At 33.0% G+C, this 20,437-nt stretch overlaps 3 pseudogenes; all 3 read right to left on the bottom strand.

The window, feature by feature from the left end:
- Positions 1-357: 357 nt before the first annotated feature.
- Positions 358-2,114, bottom strand: LOC120116042 (annotated as a pseudogene).
- A 2,943-nt stretch (positions 2,115-5,057) lies between these two features.
- On the bottom strand, positions 5,058-8,763 carry LOC120116006 (annotated as a pseudogene).
- Positions 8,764-12,096: 3,333 nt separating this feature from the next.
- On the bottom strand, positions 12,097-16,420 carry LOC120116004 (annotated as a pseudogene).
- Between the last annotated feature and the right edge of the window lie 4,017 nt (positions 16,421-20,437).

Here is a 20,437-nt window from a genome sequence, read left to right as displayed (position 1 = left end):
TTTATTTACTAGATTAAATTTTAATGTCTAATTTGGTTTTAGTCGCTTTATTATGTTAAAATTTGAAGTTTAATCCATCTTTTTCAATTTATAATTCGACCCCTTTTATTTTCTATAATTTCCTTAGTACATTCAGATTAACAGTAACTTCTTTTGTTGCGTCAAAATACAATTTTAAACCTTCAACTACCATGTAAATTTATTATTGGTTGGATTTTCGCATAACTCTATATAATTGAATAACAATTAAGAAGGAAGTTATCATTAATGGAGGCACTAAAACCACAGTTACACCCTATTTTTTTCCGATTTGAATAAGGTTTCCTAATAAAATAAAGATACGTCAAAACACCCGACTATTGCAGCCTTTGGCAATCTAGAGAACCATCCGAGCACGAATATAAACGAGAAATTCATGAGTTCCAAAAGAAAAGCTCGACGGCAACTTCACTGTAAAAACAGTGACTTGGAAAATCACGAGGATCGGGATTCTTCAACACCCGTTTCATCCTTGTCTTTCCGGAAATTTTCGTCCACGATTTTCTGAAACTCTTTCTCACTAGCCGAAAGTAGACGTTTGACGATGTCGAAGGTGGTAAGACTAATGCTGCAGATGAAATGAGAGTGTCAAATGTCATTGAAATCACAAATTGTTTCAATTGTGCTGCAAGAATATTTAGCATCCACTCCATAGACAATTGCATGGTTGGAATGGACGTTGATCTATACGCGATGATGATGACATTGACTATGAAGTCACCGAAACGATTATACTCGAGAGCTATATTTTACGTCGATCTTAGAAATGCCAGGGGGTATCCAAATATATGTTCTGCTGTTACTTTGGTTCTATTCCCTACTTTACATCGATCTTAGAAAACTACGTCGACATGAGAAGTTACACCGGATTTTAGTCATGGTAGTATCAGAATTAGCACTAATAATATGACCAAGGCCTCGAGATAATCTATAGCGCCAAATCAAACAAAACTTTCAAGAAAGAAATGAAAAATGGATGTGGAAAGAATGGAAGTGAACCTGCTATTTGGAAGGTTTTTCAATACTTTGGGAACAAAACCTCTGTACAAGCCAATAATCCCATCGCGCTCAATGATTCCTATACGGTAGGAATAAACAAGGAAACTTTAATTCAATAGTAAAATATGAAATTCCGGGCTATGGTAAATACTTATAGTTGGAACATAACCGAAAGTGAATGCAGTTCCAACTTTGTGCTCAAGTCTGTGGTCATAAATTCCAAATACTGATGTGATTATTGTAAATTTTACATTGACATACCTGGAATGGCTTCCAAGACCGATTTGTAATGTGAACCTCTCATCTGCATTTGTCTTCTCACTGTGTCTAACGGATATCAAGTGATAGTAGCAGCAGTGGCTGACATTATAGCTGTTAGTAGCGATGGTTGAGTCTTTCGGCTGTAATGTGAACCTCTCATCTGCATTCACGCTGTTATCAGCATAAGAATTTGTAAGCCCGATTAAAGTTTAAGGTCTCATATGATATATCACAAACAGAAGTGTCTTTCGGACTCACAGGTCAAATATGCAAAAGTTGACAGCAATATAAGGAGCTATGCCAATGAGAGAAGGTCCAAGACCATAATAAAAGGATGCAAAACCCTCCTCTCGCAACATGGTCAATGCAATCTGAAAGCATCAAATTAAAGTTCCATCTTCCGGTAAAACGGTCATCTTCATGTTAGTAACCAATGAAAGAGTTAAGCATACCTCAGACATTTTCCGGTACCCTGGTTCCACAGCTAAACGTAGTCTGAGGACATCTAACAGATATGTTATCTATAGGAAAATAAACAACTGAAAATAACGATATAGTGAGTACACAAAACGGAAATATAATCAAGATTACCAGTCTCATTTGAAGCATAACAGGCAGAACCCCACAAAGGTAGATGTCATGCCAGCACAAGCTCCAGCAGCGAGTCTTCCAAAAACCGATAACTCGCTGTCTTTTCCCTTGAAAAGTTTCTAGAATGCAATAGGAAACGAAAAATCAAATGGTCTATTTCCAATTTTCCCTCAAGGGATTCAGAGCAAGTATCAGCTAACATCAGGTTATGCAAATTCTTTCATTACCTTGTAAGTGTCATAGCAAAGAGTTGGACAGCACTGTAAGGTATGACTCTTATCACCTGAAACAATTAATACTAAATCCATATCAGAATCACCCCAGCTGAATGATTCATATCAATTACATAATCCAAATAAATTAGGAGAAAACTATAGAAACTCGTTTTCGTCCGGGACTAAACTTGAATTTCTATTTTGATTTGAAGTTTTATTCATTTTAACAAAGATTGGTGGCAGCTCCTCGAACTGCATCTTCAGCTTTAAAAGGAAACCCGAGACCTTAAAGTTCTAATTTTTTTTTGGACAAGAACAATTGCAACTCAATAAGTAAGAACTGTGAAAAACCTGAGGAAGGTTGCCTTTCCAGTACCCTTTAATTCCTTCCTCCTTCCCAATCAATACAATTGCCAGCAATTTATCCTCAAAAAGGGTAAGCAAGTTTTAAATTTTAATCTAATCCAACTACATTAATCAGCTGAACCCCATAATTATCAATTGCAGGAACAACCTCAATGAAACCAATAGCCTTCTTTGCACTCTTGCCCAGCTCTCACCCCATGAGTCTGTAAAAAAGAAAGATCGAATTCTGGGAAATGAATACAGTTCTGGATTCAATAAAACAATCGATTATTCAACCGAAATTGAAATGCTAAAATGTTTATAATTATTGTAATTTATTGCTTAAACCGCATTGTTTGTTTCGTTATTACTAACTAACCAAATAGAAAAAGGCACGAGAAAAAGGTAGTCAAAAAGAGGAGTGGGTAAGTGTGTCCCCTGTGTCCGCCATAGCTGGCGGAGAGAACGAAAGGCCAATTAAAGAACCTGCATAAGTAGCTTAATGCGATCGAGGGGAGCCGTGACGGTTTTAGCAAAGGCTCCGGTTACGGCGCCAGCAGCGAAAATGACGACGTCTCTGGGGACGTAAGATAAAGCGGCCAAAAGGTGGTTGAGGAGTTGACCCGCAGATGGCGCGAAACCTCATTGCCGCTGTCTCTCTTCCCTGAAATCGAAAGACAGGCGAAATCAGGCGCACCACCGCAACGACCACCGTCGGAATCGTAACGCAGCCGGACGACACGGTAGAGAGGCTCATCGAGCGTCGTCGTTTCCAAGGGAGCGACACCCTGAATTCTTTGGAAACGTAAAATGGCTTTGCTTTTGGTTTCCCCCATTGCAGATCGCAAGCTCTTTAAGAATTAAAGGGCAGAGAATAGATTATGGCAAAATGAACTATCAACCGTGTACAAGCTCACTGCGTAGTGCGCAACATTTGAAAGTGGGAAGCAGAGAGTACAAAGCAATTAATGCGCAAACGCCTCGAAGAAAAAGTTTGCCTTTTTTTCATCTGAAAATGTTGCCTTGAATTGAAATTTTAAATTTTTTAATGAATCAATTACGTACCTAATTCTTTTGTGCATTGGATCCTTTGATATTTTCTTAATTTAACTTTTCAATTCTGATTGGTTTATAGTTATAATTTTACTATTATTTAATTAAAAATAAAAATATGTATTACATATTCAAAAATTATGTATAAAATTAATATGTATCTAATTTTCCAAAAAAAAAATAGATACCCAACTATACCAAAAAGAGTTAGATACACCATAAAAAATTAGATACCTAATTGTGAAAAAATACATTAAATATAAATCTACAGTTAGATATAAAAAAATTATAAGGTGAATTATACTAATAGTTATAAAATATTTATTAAGTGGTCTCCATGATAAAATATAATTTTAATTTTCTTAAATATCATGAATTCAAACAGTTGTGTATTACGTAAATTAGTCGAGGCTTCGAGTCTACTCTTGTTCGGAGGATCCGTGATTTCCTTAAGAGGTGCTGGATTGTATATCCGAAAACATTATTCTTCTTAAATAACTCGAATTTAAATAATTTTGTTTGAATATCCGAAAATTTTCGTAATAAAAACGACGAGAAGTTGATTACAGTCTCTAAATTAAATATTTTTTTTCAAATTCGATGCATGAACTCAAACGATAAAATTTGAAAATAATATAGGCAGAAAAATAATTTGAAAATTTTAGGTGTTTGAAAATTATCTTGAGATATAAGTCATTTGTTGCGGTGTACGTGAACTTTCATAAAATATATTAAAAAGGTAACTCTTTATACGGACCATAAAATAATTGTGTATAACTCGTCATGCCAATGAGTTTCAATTATTTATTATATTTTACAAAACTCGTCACTCCCTCGTTAGAGTTCTACTTGCACCGTGACAAATGATTTAGATTCTAAAATAATTTTTAAACACTTGTATTTTTTAAATTATTTTTTCTGAATGAATTATTTAATCGAAGTTAGATTCCATTAAGGATTAAAATGTGTTAAATAGGGATGGGTATGTGACCCGAATCCGATTTAATTGGGTCAGATTTTAAAAAAAAATTGGGTTCAGGTTCGAGTTTAGGGTGAAAATATCCGTCTCGACCCAATCCGAAAAAATATAAATTTATCTTATATATTTAAGAATAATTACAATATATATATATATATATTCAATTAAGTCACTATCTTTATTGAAAAATAATAATATTTTTTATTATTTCGAGTCGATTCGGGTTTTTAAGTATATATCAAGTCGGACGAAATCTTGTTTCGTGCGAGTTGGGTCTCAGGTGGAGGAGTCATTATTCTCGGGTCGACCCGACCCATGCCCAATCCCTAGTGTTAAACTGATTTTGACGCATTTGATTCCACAATAGCATTGTTGGGACAAAATTTACCTTCTGTAGAATAAATTTAATAAAATCTTTATTATAAAAAATATATTGTCAAAATTTACTTTCCGTAGAAAAATATATATATCGACATCATATTTAATAAATTAAAAGATAGAACAGAAGTTGAATATTTAAAATATTAAATAAAATATTTAACTATATTTCACTCGTATATTAATCAAATAGAAGCTGTATTCAATCATTTTTTATTCTCAACAAAAACTAAAATAAATTGAAGGTCTAATTATGTCCTCAATCCCTCCACTTTCAGACTTCTAAAATTCAATACATTGACCCTATTTTACTAGCTGTGGTTTTGAAGATCTGAAACGTTTATGGACTCGCCATCTTGAGTTACAAGATCATAGACCAAGTCTTGGTCAAACTCAGTTGGCATTGAGTTGCAGCATAAACTCGGTTCCCAACCAGCCTCTTCCATGGCTTTCAAGATCTCTTTGGCCACCAACTCGCTCCCCTCGGAGGAGAAATGGATGCCGTCTCTAGTGTCCACATGAACCGATTTGTTACGGATAACGACGAGTAATCCATCGCAAAACAATAAGAAAGAAACTTACGTGAAGCAAGTAGTCATCCAGTCATCTCTTTTCCGGAATGCAGTCCAAAGATCAACACATTTTATACCTAGTTCTCGGCATAGCTGTAAACAAGCCTCGGAATAAAGCCGGCTGCCTTCGTTGGTTCGACTTGTAATACCTATACTTCACGTATTTGTTCCTCGTTCACCGGTGGAGTACTGAGAAACATCACTCGAATCTTCTCCGATAGGCCCTGATGATCAAATCATAAGTGACTCAGTCCCCATGGTTTTACCAATGAACCAAGACTCAAACGTTTTCAAAGTTCAGATAATTATATCATATTTTAAGGGATTTACTTACTATAATTATAATAATAAAGTACCTTGAGATGCAAGGCAATCTTCTTCATGTTGTCAATAAATTCAGGGAGAGGTACATGGGGGCCAAGGCCAGATGGATGGGGTTCAATTGAGTCATTGCCACCAAAGTAAACTATCACAATGAAGGTTGAATAACACCATCCTTCATCCATGTAATTGAAATAAGTAACAACATATGTTAATTAAGCAAATTTGTTTTAAGATATTTGAGAATAAAAGGTCAAAATACATATCAATTCAGCCATAAAAAGGTAACTTATACCAAATACCAATGAATTTTAGACTGTCTAGAACTTTCAATTTCTCCATTATAATATTAAACTTTAATTTTTACTTCAATTATGTCACTGAATCGTTAAATTTTAGCAGGACGATAATGTGGACAGATACTTCCTTCATTGTGGTGACATGGACAAAACAACGTCGTTTTGGTGATGACTATTGATGCCCAAAACAATGTCGTTCTAGGCACTGAACTTTAGAAGTACATTGATTTTGCCACAAAACTTTTAAATAGTTCATTTTGGGCATTGTATTTTTTACCGTTCGTTGGCAGCAAATCATTGGTCGTTTTTCGAGACAATATATCAAAACATTCACATTTCACTCCCTTTTCTTCCCCTAGGATTGATTTAAAATTGAATTCTACTCAAAATCGATGAAAATTCATTTAAAAGTTGACGTGTTAATACTTCGATCTCTTCTGATGACCGTCCGATGAGACTAGTTATGAGGTATGTCGATTGCCTTCTTGAAATAACGCTTCTCACCGTTTTGATTTTCAAAAGAAACACCCCAAATCCCTCAAATCTATGAAGTCATCAAATCCCTAAAATGGTAGATTTTCGTTTATAGTTCCATTGATTTTGAGTGGGTTTCATGAAAAAATCAATCCTAGAAGAAGAAAGATGGGTGAATAGAATATTTTGGTATTGACCGGTCACGAAGGAAGACCATTAATTGGTTGCCATCGACAGTCGGAAAAGTGCAGCGTCAAAATGGAACTATTTAAAAGTTTAATGGCAAAATTGATACACTCCTAAAGTTCAATGCCTAAAACGACCTCATTTTCGACACCAATAGCAGCACCAAAACCATATCGTTTTATCCATGTCATCACACCATTTGAATTTTAATGTTCCAATAGCATAATTGAAGTTAAAACCAAAGTACGATGTTATAACTGAAAAAATTAAAAGTCTAGTGATATAAATGATATACAACCTAAAGTTTAGTGGTATATGATGCAATTTAGGCTAGAAAAAAATACTATACCTGTGGGAAAACTTGATGTAGAACCTCTAGAGCACGCCTTGAGTTCCATCCTGCATACCCTCTCAGTATTATGTCTGCCTATCTCCAATTACAAATAGTTAAGCTTACCATATATCTCAAAGAATTTCAATATAATAAATATATTTATTAACTTTCGAATTTATTTATTTATTTTTGATAATTTAACATGAAAAAATTTAATATTTATAAATATATATATTAAGAATCGACTATGCATATTTTATTTTTCTTTCTTAAATAACTATACATATTCGGATGCAAATAATGGAGGCCCTTTTCCTTGTTGAAAGGCTAAAAGTTGACATAAGAAAAAGCAATGACACCAAATCATTTACAAATGGAACAACTTTTTATCCAATCCCACTAAACAATTTTTGTGTGGATAGATAGGGTTGTTTAAAATCGATATCCGATTCTTCGAATAGTATATTTATTGATTTGTATTCTGATCTGTTAAATTTGAGTATCCATACTTTTAGGTCACAAGTACTCGATTCATATATTTTTTTTCATTTTTTTAATCTAATTTTAAAAAAATCTACGTATGAAACACATAAAATTTAAATTTTCATATATATAATCGATACACAAAATTAGTGATTTAAAGTTAGTTTTAAAGATAATATTTGAACATATATATTAAATTTATTTCCAAAAGAAAATATTAAAATGTTAATATCGATCGTGATGTTTCCTTCAATTCTCATATTGACAATTAATAATTTTTTTAAAAGAATTTAAAATTTAAAAGTACATATACAAAATTAGAAAAATTGATTGATTAAAATTTAATTTTAAAGTAAAAATTAAAAACCTAAAATAAAAATATAATTTAAAATTAATATATATATATATATATTAATACTATCGGGTTGAGTTGGATACCCGGTTATAAAAAGATTTCAACCTAGGTCCAACCTAATTATTCAGAAAAAATTATGGGTCGGATACCCGACTTATCCGGGTAACTTTTTAAAAAGTTTACCCAGTTTTTTTGAATTCAAGTCGGTAGGTCGACGGATTAGATAAACCGAGTGAAATATTTTGAACAGCCCTAGTTAGAATTGGTTCTACAACTGTTGGTAACAATTTATCTTTATCTATCAAGTGCATGGTGCTGTTCTTTGAAATATCATCAATACTTAATATTAAATGTGAGTGGTTTTTATCATCACTTTGAGTAAAAGGAATCGTCTTCTTCCTTGAAAGAAAATTTTGTGCTAATTGGAATCTACGTACAAGGATCATCTTCTTGCTTAAAAGAAAATTGATGCTCAAAACCTTTTGAGAAAACGCTAAAGGTGTGAATCTATTTTCTGTTTCATCAAACCCAAAGCTTTTTTAATCTGAAACCAAGTCTGGGTATCAATGAAATCACTCTCATTTGTGCTTAAATATTAAACCCAGAAAACTTATAAATGCAAAAGAACTACAACTTATATCATATAATACCTTGCGAGCGAAAGTATGAGCAAGAATGGCACCCCAACCTTGGTTGCTGAAGCTGAACTGAACGATGGAAGATCCAAAGAGAACGAAGACAGGTCTGCCTGGACCAAACATGTTGCTGTCCTGAGCTTTTGTTTCAGACAAAAGCTGTTGTATTTGTCTTGCGTTTTTTTGGTTTGATTCTTGAGAGTTTAATGGATGGTGGTGGGAGTGGGAATTGAGTGTATTTTTATTGGATGTTTCATAGCCATAGGCAGCAATCCCTCTTTATTAAGCATATAAAGGTGAAGAAAAAAAGTAATGGCAATCATTCGCCATCAAATGTCAATAATTATAAAAAGATAAGGTAAAATATACAAATGGTCTCTAACTATAGAGTATTCTTTTCGAATCTCTGACTATTAAAAGTTACAAATGATCATTCAATAATTGGACTTGTTGTGATGAGTCAGTAGATGGCCATCTGACTCTAGAGATATAAAATGGCCATCTGATGTCCAGCTCAGGCGTAAGTTTTTAACGGAAAAGAACGAGTTTAGAACATATAAATAGTCGAGTGACCATTTTGTGACTTTTAATAATCAGATAACTCAACAAAGTAACATCCTATAATTGGAGAATCATTTGTATATTTTACTAAAAAATAATAACAATTTATGATCATTTATACAATTTGATTTAAGTGGTAAGCATCCTGATTTCGTTTAAACATGGTCTCGTATTTAAGTTTTTGTTTATGTAGAAAATCCCCCACTGAGATACTCACCTACCAAAACCACGAACCAATCCATATTACTTGAGGTAAAACCCTGGAACAGGGAAGGCATAAAAAAATACTTCATCTCTATTATTTTTCATAGGTCTTTTGAATGAGAAATAAACAAAGTTATAGATTGAATATGAATTCGATGATTAAATTAAACATTTGTTTATGTTTTTTTAAAAATAAATTTTATAAGAAAATATGTAGATAAAATTAGATAAAATGTTAAAAATATTTTTAATGTTTGATTAAATAATAATTTTTATTTTTATTTTTTTCGAACATTTAAACTCTAGATTTTTTATTTTAGGACAAAAAGACCTTAATATTGGATTAAATAGTCACTTTAATTCTTATTTAAAAAAAAAAGTATTCTGAACCTCAACATTTCATTTCAAGATAAAAATATATCTATTTTAGAGCGTTAGTCATTTGTTGACGAATAATTCTCATCTATGAATAATTATTTATCTTAAAATTAAATATTTAAAATTAAAATATTTTTAAAAAAAATACCAAAATAATTGTAATCATAAAAACACACATGATTACAAAATTAGCCAAAAATACTAAAAGAAAAAAAAGGCCTATATACGTGTCACTATCATATCTATAAATAGTTTGTACTTCTAAGAGAGATATAGCAGCTTTTTCATCTAACGTAATTCGAATTTTTATTATTTTAATCTACTTTTTAGATTTATGCACTGAAATAAATTATGCGTTGAGCTTTAAAATCAGTAATACGTATGGCTAAATAAAATTAGACTTGATTTGAAAAATTAATTTTTTTTTCAAATTGATTTTAAACTGTAATTTTATAAATTAGACTCGAAAATTTTTTAAGTTCAAATGTATTGTAAAATATAACTCAAATAGCTCAAAATTTTTAATAATTAATGAATTGATTTTCACGTTTGAGTTGAGTCTCTCGATTATGTATAATATATGTATATTCCATATGAAAAAAATATGAAGAAATATATATGTATTGTATATGGTTATAGAAACCATTTAAACTGGAATTGAATAATTTCATAATATTATAAAATATTTAAAATTAAATTCAAACAAAAACTCTAAAATTTGATTTGACTCGATTCGAAAAATTTCAAGTAACTTTGAGTTGTAAAATAGGACTCGTCAACTCGAATAACTCACTTTTTTGACTAGGCTCAATCAAACGCTCACCCCTAATAATACGTAAATAAATAAAAATATAATTACATGTATCATATAAATCAATTTATTTTTAATCGTAATATAAATCAATTCTAAAGCTTCATAATTTGGGTACATTAGTAAAGAAATATGATCTTATTTTTCTAGATTTTAATGGAGCCTTGCTTTTACCCATATAAATTTGGTGGTAAACAGAGCATTTGGGGCTATAATTATTTATGAAGTAAATGAGGCAAAAAAAGGTTTTCCTTTTGCATGATGAATTAAGTGGTTATTACTTACGGCTGCCTCTTAACCATCCATTGACATGAATTGAACCCAACAACAGGAATCAAACCAAAACAAACATAAGACAAATAGAACTGAGAGACTGCAACAAGACAGAGACCCTCTTCAAACATGCTTGGTCCACCCACACCACTTCCAGCAACCAAGGTATAATACCTTAAATGTACATTGATGTTTTACTTTGTGTAAATGAATCTTAATCATATTTTTTATATTTCGAATTGGGTCACTGTGGTTTCTGATTCAAACAGTTCATGTTTCGAATTCATGTTAATTTTATGTTCAGGGTAGATAAGTTTAGTTCATTTTTTTTCTGGTCAATTTTAGTTTAAACGGATTTAGATTCAAGGTGATAGGATCAGATTTTCAAAGTAAGTTAGAATTGACTAGCTTGGTTTCAATAACTCTTCTTTTTTGGCCAAGTAGACATTGAATAGTTGAATACCTTTGATTGATAGTTCATCAGGTAACAAACCATGGGCACTGTGTCGCTTTTGATCTGATCTTCGCGGCTCATCGGAGATGACTTGTGTAAGTACTCTCCATCGGTGAACGAGGAACAAATGCACGAACTCTTCAGCAGGGATGAACTGAATGGGATTGGTGGGAACAATTACCTCTTGAAAATTTTAAATATTTATATATATTTTATATTTTACATTGACAATCTATTTTTGTCTCTAAAACTTTATAAATTCACCTCCAACATAAAACATTACGTCTATCCTGCTTATTGATAATACTGGAGCAACCAATATTGATAATAGTACAGCAACCAATGAAGGCAGCTGGATATATATTACGCAAATACAACCCAATTGCATGCCTATAATATTTACATAAAAATTAAATATTAGTTCTAAAAATGTACCTCGATTACATACTTATAAATATGTTTACGTAAAAGTTAAATTTTGAAATTATTAATTAATTTGAACTAAGTTCAATGTTTATAGTTCATTTACAAGTATGATTATAAGAAATAAAAGTTAAGGGAAAATATAAAATGCTGATTTAAAAGATCAAAATTTTGTACCAACCCAGACAACACATTGATACGAGTTGGACGAAACGAAGCGAACAAGAAAATAAGCGTAGATTTGTTGCCATTAATCCATTAATGGTAGCAAGCAAAACCTAAGAATGGTAACATTCGTTTCTAAATGATTTGAACTATTTTACCTGAAATCATATTCTTTTTGGTAGAATTACTGGACTCGGATTGACTAATCCGAATCAAAACAATTCTCACAATCCAATCTTCTCCATTCATAACATCAAGATTCGAATCCCAAGCACACTATCGGAGAATTTTTGTATGATTCCGACAAAACAATAAATTTGCTCTTTTAACGATTTTTGTTCTCCAGAAAGGTTACAATTACATGAAACGAGTTCGACAAAACCCAGTTCTCATGAATCAACTCTCAAGGATACCTCAAATTACATGCCCAAGCCAAAATGTGTAAGCATTAATCAAATAAAAATAGCAAATACATACAAAGGCGAGGAAATCAATCATTAAGACAAGCAGTAGCAGAACTCTCATACTCCTACTTCAGGCAACTGAATTTAAAATCGGACCAGACTTACCTATCTCTTTAAACGTTCCACATTATGGCAAGACCAGGTTGTTGTCATCCGCGCATAACGAAACACACTCCAGTAAGGATGATAAACAGAGAATTCTGATGGCCCGAGAGGATGCCTCATCTTCCACGGAAAACCTTCTTAAGATGAAAGTTGGAATTTACCGCTAGGCTTTTTTCTCCTCCACCCCTGAAATTTCCAAACAGAAAAGAAGTTAGAAACCAAATCTTGAAATCTAGTGAGCACAAGCAGGCAAATCCTCAGAAAAATGAAAAAGAGAAATGTAGAGGTAGCTGAAACTTACAAATGCAATATAATAAACGAACCTCATCTTCCACGGAAAACCTTCTTAAGATGAAAGTTGGAATTTACCGCTAGGCTTTTTTCTCCTCCACCCTGAAATTTCCAAACAGAAAAGAAGTTAGAACCAAATCTTGAAATCTAGTGAGCACAAGCAGGCAAATCCTCAGAAAAATGAAAAAGAGAGAAATGTAGAGGTAGCTGAAACTTACAAATGCAATATAATAAACGAAGGTCAACCCAGCTAGAATGATGAACGCAATTTGAAATACATTGTACCTGTAACGGCAATTCAAACATCAGTAGAATACGATTAAATACATACAAGTCTGGTCACAGTAAAACAGTTATTTGAAAACAGTATATACTCACTTTGTACAATATTTATTCCACGAAGAGATTGCAGTGTATGGCCGAATATTTCCTGGGCAGCGGTTGCCGAGCATAGTACCCAAATGCTGTAGAACAGAACTGTATGACACTGAAGTTGCAAAAACGGACAACATTCCCATCAGATAATGTTGACAACAAGCTCCCTTTATATAACAGCATGTAATTCTCTAATATATTTTCAATTACCAAGCAAAAACATAGAGATACAATTTCAACAATGATCTAATAGCAGGTGCCTTGAGATAACATGGAAACAAGATTGAATAAAAGAGCCGAGTCACCAACCTTATAGAGCACAAAAGAATAAGTCCCACATGAACAGAAAAGGTTCATTAGAGTAGCTCCCCACCTACGTAAGTTCATTAAACATATATAGTCAGCTGTTGATTTTCTCAATGATAGAAAATTAAACAAAATGTCATCGACATGAAATCCATTACTTCATAGGATGGATAGTAATGAAAACTAATCTGAGACCAAGCATCATTGCACCAGCAATCACGGCAAGAAGGTAGAAGCAAAAGAATGCAAATGCTGCTGTACCCAGAAGACCTGACAAAATATATATATATATATTAAATTTTAAAAGAAGCAAGATAGAAAGATATAAACTCAAACAGGGTTTACAATTTACCCCATATATCATCCAGCTTGATAAAAATCTCATTCAGGAAGGGAGAAAGAGGTGGATCAATCAGAAGGTATGACAATATGAGCAACCCAAGCCACTGAAACAATTAACCTAACAAAGGCAGGGCAAATTGCAGGTTAGATAGGCTCCTTTAGTCGAGGGCCAATATCATCAATTTAACAGATTTAAATAGACTTAAACAAGTTTATTGTGATCCCTTAAACTAAGAATAGCAGCAATTTTATTTCTATTTCACCCATAAATCAAGCTCACAGTTCAAAATATCCTGTAATATGCTTATTTTACATTAAGCACTATCCTCCATAACTGCAAGAAATATCCAAACTCAATTGCTAATTCACAACAATACAAACTTGGGAATTTAAAAAAAAAGTTTATTGCCATATTGGTACAAAATAAATTAACTAAGCACTCACCCAAGGATTCCCAACAAAAGTTTTGCCAAGTATCCAAGAACAGTCAAGGCCCAGGATGTTTCAGCCTGACATGTCATGGGAAGGGAGTTAATACTGGCAGAGGGGGATGGGACCATAACCAAGTGCCATGCACTTGAAGTCGAGCAAGTCAAATTAGATACCTTTTCTCCTTGAGGGTACATCTCTTCCAGTAGCTTTACTCTTCTTCCAGCAGAAGTAATTCCTGATTTAATCAATAAATAACAATAAATTAGCCATGGATAATGAACAATGCACATATGTGAAAAGACCACTAGATGGCTATTTTATCATCCCCTAAAAAACAATGCTCAATAATTAACTTCAACTCTTCACTGAGAAACACAACAAGAAACTGCCGCAAGTTAATATCATGGTCAAAATATAACTTATCTGAGAATAATACTATTATAATACAAGTCAATTGTTGAAAAAAATAGTCTTTAAGTGTAATAGGAAAACTCAATAAAATATACATTAGAACTAGAGTGATCTACAAATGATGTCACAAAATATAATCAATGAAAAATTATATGAAAGAATTTTGAATAGACCTTTTCCACAGACTTAACATTTTACGCCACTTTCGACCCTTAGAACCACTTCTTTCTTCCTGATGAAGTGCATCAGCTGCTTTCTCAGTTCTCTTGCCTTTTACCAAGTTCAGTTGCTTCCTACAAGATCAATTACAATCCAATGTGAATCAATACTATCTTCCTACAGCATTGCGTGCTTTCAATGGCAGTTTGGAAGCATCGTAAGCAATTAATTAGCACCTTAATATACTGTGAGCGAGTGATAACAGCTTTTGGACGGCGTGTAAATGATGCGATAAGCCCAAGAGGCAACAAGCAATGCCCTACACCACCAAATATCTGACCAAAAATTTCAAGATGTAAGCAATATATTCTAACAAAACATAGAACATTACAAGCTAGAAACTGCTATCCAAATTCCAAACATAAGAATAGCATACTCAAATTTGCAAGAAACTTACTGAGAAAAAACAGATCCGACAATTGTAGCAAGAGCACACATATTCTGGAAATGTATGCGCATGGTCCATGTTTCTCCGATGAAGCACTAGCAGTATATGCAGAGCACTGTAATGAAAAGAAAAATGATGAAAAGAACATAAAATCATGAGATAAAAAAGAATATTATACAGAATAAAGGGTCCATTGCAATTTGCAATTTATATGGATAAATGAATTACTAACCGCTCGTGCACCAGCTCCACCAACATGGCTGACTGCTAGTGAAATCCCAATTACTGGGGAAATTAGTAGTGGCAGAAGACAGGTGCCTAACTGTAAAATCAACCTTTCCAACTAGCCCTGATACCATTCAAAATGATAAAATCATGGGTATGACTAGGAGTAGTGACTACTATGATAAAATCCGAAAGTACACAAACAAACCTTCAAGAAATGTACAACAAATTGTAAAAGCACCTTAATCAAATTTATATTCAAAACATTAACCGAGTATTCCAGTGATCAATATCATGGTCCTATTCCTAAATTAACATCAAGCTCAATACTTCCATGGCTCGCAACAACTTTTCAATTAAAGAGAAATGCCAAAGAAATTAAAGAAAAGGGGAAAAAGGATAACCCATATAGTATGCCAAGAAGGAGTGCACAAACTATTGCAGTTGTCACGACCCATAGCAACGCACTCTTTATCCGTTTGCCAACACTCCTGCAATCAAAACCAAATAAAGAAAATAAAAATTAAGAGTAGAGCAATGCATCAATATAATCAATAATTTTAACAATCGTAGTCCTAGAAACATACTTATCCTGGTCTCCTTCGTAGAAGAACATGGCAAACGGGATTACAAAGAAAACGAGCACGGCATCTACGATATAAATGGCGAGCCAGAGATCTTTCATAGGCAAGGTGAGATTACACGCGCCGTTGTATATCGCGTGCCTACATGCCTGCCGGTTGGCAACATCAGCCGGTAACATGAGTATGGGAAATGGCGGCGACGGAGCCCCGAAAACAACACGAATTTAGGGAAATAGGCTTGGTTAGCGTCATCCGGGCTGAAAATTAACGAGGAGGTACATTGAGAAGGAACATACACAAACGACTATGGCGACGATTACCAGAGCGAGATTGAAATCGCTCATCCTTATTAAGCTCTCAATTCAAATCAATTAGAAGAATAGGGTTTCCTATTGGGATTCTTGTGTGAAGATCTCACTCTCTTGTGTTGACAAAAGTAAAGGTGAATGTTGGGCTCAGGTGAAGTGTTTCGTTGAATTTTGGGGGTATTTTTGAGGTATTGGAGACCAATTGACTTGATTATCCTTGATGATTTTGTTAATTACTACACGAATTGCCTAGGAGGAGGATCGCGTATGGATTTTTAAGGTCAATGTTCTTTTGGTTTATTTTGCTTCTAGTCCCTGTTGTTTTAGAAATTTTTAAAATTTTTTTGTTGTTTTCTCGATATTCATAAATCACCACCAAAAAAAAACATCGATTGACATTCTTCTGAATATGTACCAAAGTAGCTCATTTTCTAACAGAAAAGGGAGATATGTTGCTAAAACGAGCCTTGTTGATGTAGTGTAAGGCGCACTTCTTAAAATACGTTTTTTAGGGGATTTTAATGATGTAATACTATATGGATGAAGAGTTTTGCAGGGAGAGTTTCTCTAAAAATCCACAATAATTTTAGGTTTATAGTTTGGGTTGTTTAGTTTTTTTAAGATAAATGGTTTAGAGTTAGGGTTTTTAAAAACACAAGTAATTAACCTTCTTTCAACTCCATTCAAGGAAGTTCCAAGATACTTCATGCCCAGAGAATGTAAATCATCATCCGTCACACCACAAATACAGCTACATCTACCAAGAGCCTCAAATGCATTGAAACATCCTCCAGGGTAATGCACTCCCCACATGACAAATGAACGTTTGTGTCTTGGTCTCCACCTCTCGATTAATGCAGAAATGAGGGTGGTTAAAGTTTACAGCCTCCAAGAACTTTGGCTAGGTAACCAAATCCAACCTAATATAAATACTGACAGAGACGACGCGTGCGTTCATTTTGTTGTTACGAATAAAAACTTCTAAAATACGATCATATTCCTAATAAATAAACATTCTTTGAATGAAATACTAACAAAGACGATGCGGTGTGTTCTTTTTTAGTAACGAGTAATGTACACATTCTGCAAACGCAATTGTTTTAAACTCATAACATTTAAGAAATAACACTTCATTTTACCATTGAGATCATTAATGAGTTAAATAACAATTTTTAAATATTCTAAGTTGATTACAAGATACAAACAATATTTATTTATATTCTTTTTAATTGTTGACCAATACACATATCTTATAAATACAGTTGCTCGAACTCAAAACTTCGAATCAGTGGAACAAAAGGAAAACAACAAGCTTTTACAAATTGAATTTCATCCTGACGTTGTACCATCCTCTCTTACACAGTCCAACGATCTTCCATCCTTGTCTGGATAATTTTGCCTAATATCATTGCGTTTGTTCTTCATGTCAGAAAATAACAAATAAATAGAAACTCCAATAGATAATTTATTTAACCTTTCTCAATACCCCATTAATTTAATATAATTAATTTACTGCCTTCCCGTTGCAATTTGCCAATTTTCACTTAGCAGTTAGCAGAGGCTCTCCCCTCCACTTTTGGCTAACGGGATTTAGTTTCTTTATTTATTTTTCACCTGCGGTTGGACAAAACAAGTACTTTTCTTTCAACGGAAAATGGAATTTTATTAAGAGTATATAGTAATGGTACTGAATATTTCTGAGCTTGTATTTAGATTTTCTAATTTTAAAAACTTACAATACAGACTCCTAATATTTAATTATTGTATATATGGTCATTGTCGTTAACCGTCGTTAGAAGAAGATGATATCATAGATACTTTTGCAACTATGAAAATTAGGGTAAATTATATAATGTCACTGAACTTTTAGACATTTAAATTTAGGTCCCTCAACTTTTAAAACTTACAAAACATTCCTTAATTTCATTCTAAACCCCAAATTCCAAAGTAATTCAATTTTATTCTAAACCCTAAATTCTAAAATAATTTAATTACATTCTAAACCTCAAATTCTAAAATACTTCAATTTAAGGTTTAGAATGTAATTGAATTATTTTAGAATTTAGGGTTTAGAATGAAATTGAGGTGTTCTAAAATTTTGAACATGAATTTACCATTTGACAGGATTTACTTCAATATAATTTAAGGTTTGTTTAACTGTTTATATCAATTTTGAATAACAATATGCATTGATTAACATCCCGAATAGCAAATGGAAAAAATTCTTACCATATTCATGGTATATGGTTTGATAACCATACCATATTGACTAGCCACTATGCATATACAAAAAATTACCATGTATAGTGGTATATGGTTTTGGCAACCATACCATATTGACTAGTCACTATGCCATATACAAAAAATGACACTAAAGATGACACTTTACATTTATCAACACAAAAATGACACAAAAGATGACATGTAACATCTATCAACACAAAAAATGGCAGTTAACATCCATCAACACATATTGAAGCTCTTGTCAACATCCATCAACATTTTTTGGTTTGAAACTAGAAATTGATTCTTGTAATACTGCATCACTATATTTTCAGGGAGAAGGTAATTGCAACATCCATCTAACATGATATGGAGTTGGTTGTTGTTGATATGGTGGGATTGTCCTCCTACAGCCCTTTCATCTTCTTCCTTTGATCAGATGTTGATATAGACTTGGTTGTTGTTGAGGTGGTAGGATGGCACTTGGGTAGTTGCTGCAGAAGGCCTCCTAAACTGTAAATACCAATTTGTGATAGTTGTTAGTTAAAGGAAATAATAGAGATTGTGGATAATTAAATACTGACTGGTAATTTTGGAACTCTGACAGCAGTAAAAGGTGGAGCAGTTGAAGATAATTGAAACCCTGAAGGTAGACTAATTGAGTTGCTAGTTGTGTGTTGCTGAAGGAAGTTGTAACACCCATAACCCATATAATTATATCTATACAGATTATAGATGTCACCCGAATTACGAAAACCATTTTATCATCCAAAATCGATTTAAACTTTATTTTCTTAAAATTATAAATGATATTAACAAAATTATCATATCATATGATTATGATTTGTTATAACAATTAAGGCAAAAGTTTTTTTATGAATAGTGATGAACAATACCGTGAACAGGAACAGTATAGCGATGCACTGCTACAGTAACGTGAATAGTGCATCGATGCACCAAAATTTCGAATTAAAATTGTATATTGATGCACTGCTACAATACTGCTATAGTATTTTCAACATTTATACAAACTCACAAAATTACCATTTTGTTCCAAATTTGTTCAACAAAGCAATAAACATTAATATTACATGCCACTAATAAAATCAACATTACATCTTAGGATGCCTTACTGATATAGAAATATACTTCTCGATGCTAGATGTCACTTTGAACTCTTTATTTCCACTACTGGCTTTTTACCTACGCGTGAAAATCATCACACGCTAAGTATATACTTAGTGAGGCAATTAAAACAATAAACAGTGCATACAATTCATGCATGAATTTCATTGTCAAAACATATGCCAGATGATCATGTTACATACATGTCCAATATTTTACCATGATCAAAATATTATAACTGAATATAAAATTCTTTCCAATATACTTGTCATTCATTCCATAAGCTCGTAAGCTTATTTGCATAACTTACCATTTATTAACCAATAAACCATAAACTATGGACAATAGCCCAATATAAAACCCTGAGGACCCTGGATATTCGAGTAAAATATCTGCACCGTAGTGCTAAACCTGCACTAAGCTTACGCCATAGTGCTATCCGGATATGACACATAAGGTCGTGCCCACCACCTACACTAAGCTTACGCTATAGTGCTAATCGGACATGATACATAAGGTTGTATCCACCTTCCTGCACTTAGTGCCTTTACACACTATAGTGCTATTATAATCCTGCACTGCTATACTCTATGGCTGCCAACTATCCCCTGTCCCTCAATGACTTACTTGGGCATATAGTCTATTTTATTTGATTCATCCAAGGCAAAGTATATTATCAATATTTAACATTGGGCAGTTCATACCCGAAAACCTTCATGGTAAAATATCACATTTTTTATGATCAATGCATTTTAATTTCATACCGTGACATTTCAATGTCATGTCAAAGTTATAAAAATGACATATATCATGTTGATATAAACAAGGTCGACTTATTGCAAGTCCTAATG

This window comes from Hibiscus syriacus, unplaced genomic scaffold (genome assembly GCF_006381635.1).
Source record: "Hibiscus syriacus cultivar Baekdansim isolate YM2019G1 unplaced genomic scaffold, ASM638163v2 tig00110280_pilon, whole genome shotgun sequence".
NCBI classification, from domain to species: Eukaryota; Viridiplantae; Streptophyta; class Magnoliopsida; order Malvales; family Malvaceae; genus Hibiscus; species Hibiscus syriacus.
The sequence above is the reverse complement of the archived record's forward strand: the minus strand, read 5'-3'. Positions and strand labels throughout refer to the sequence as shown.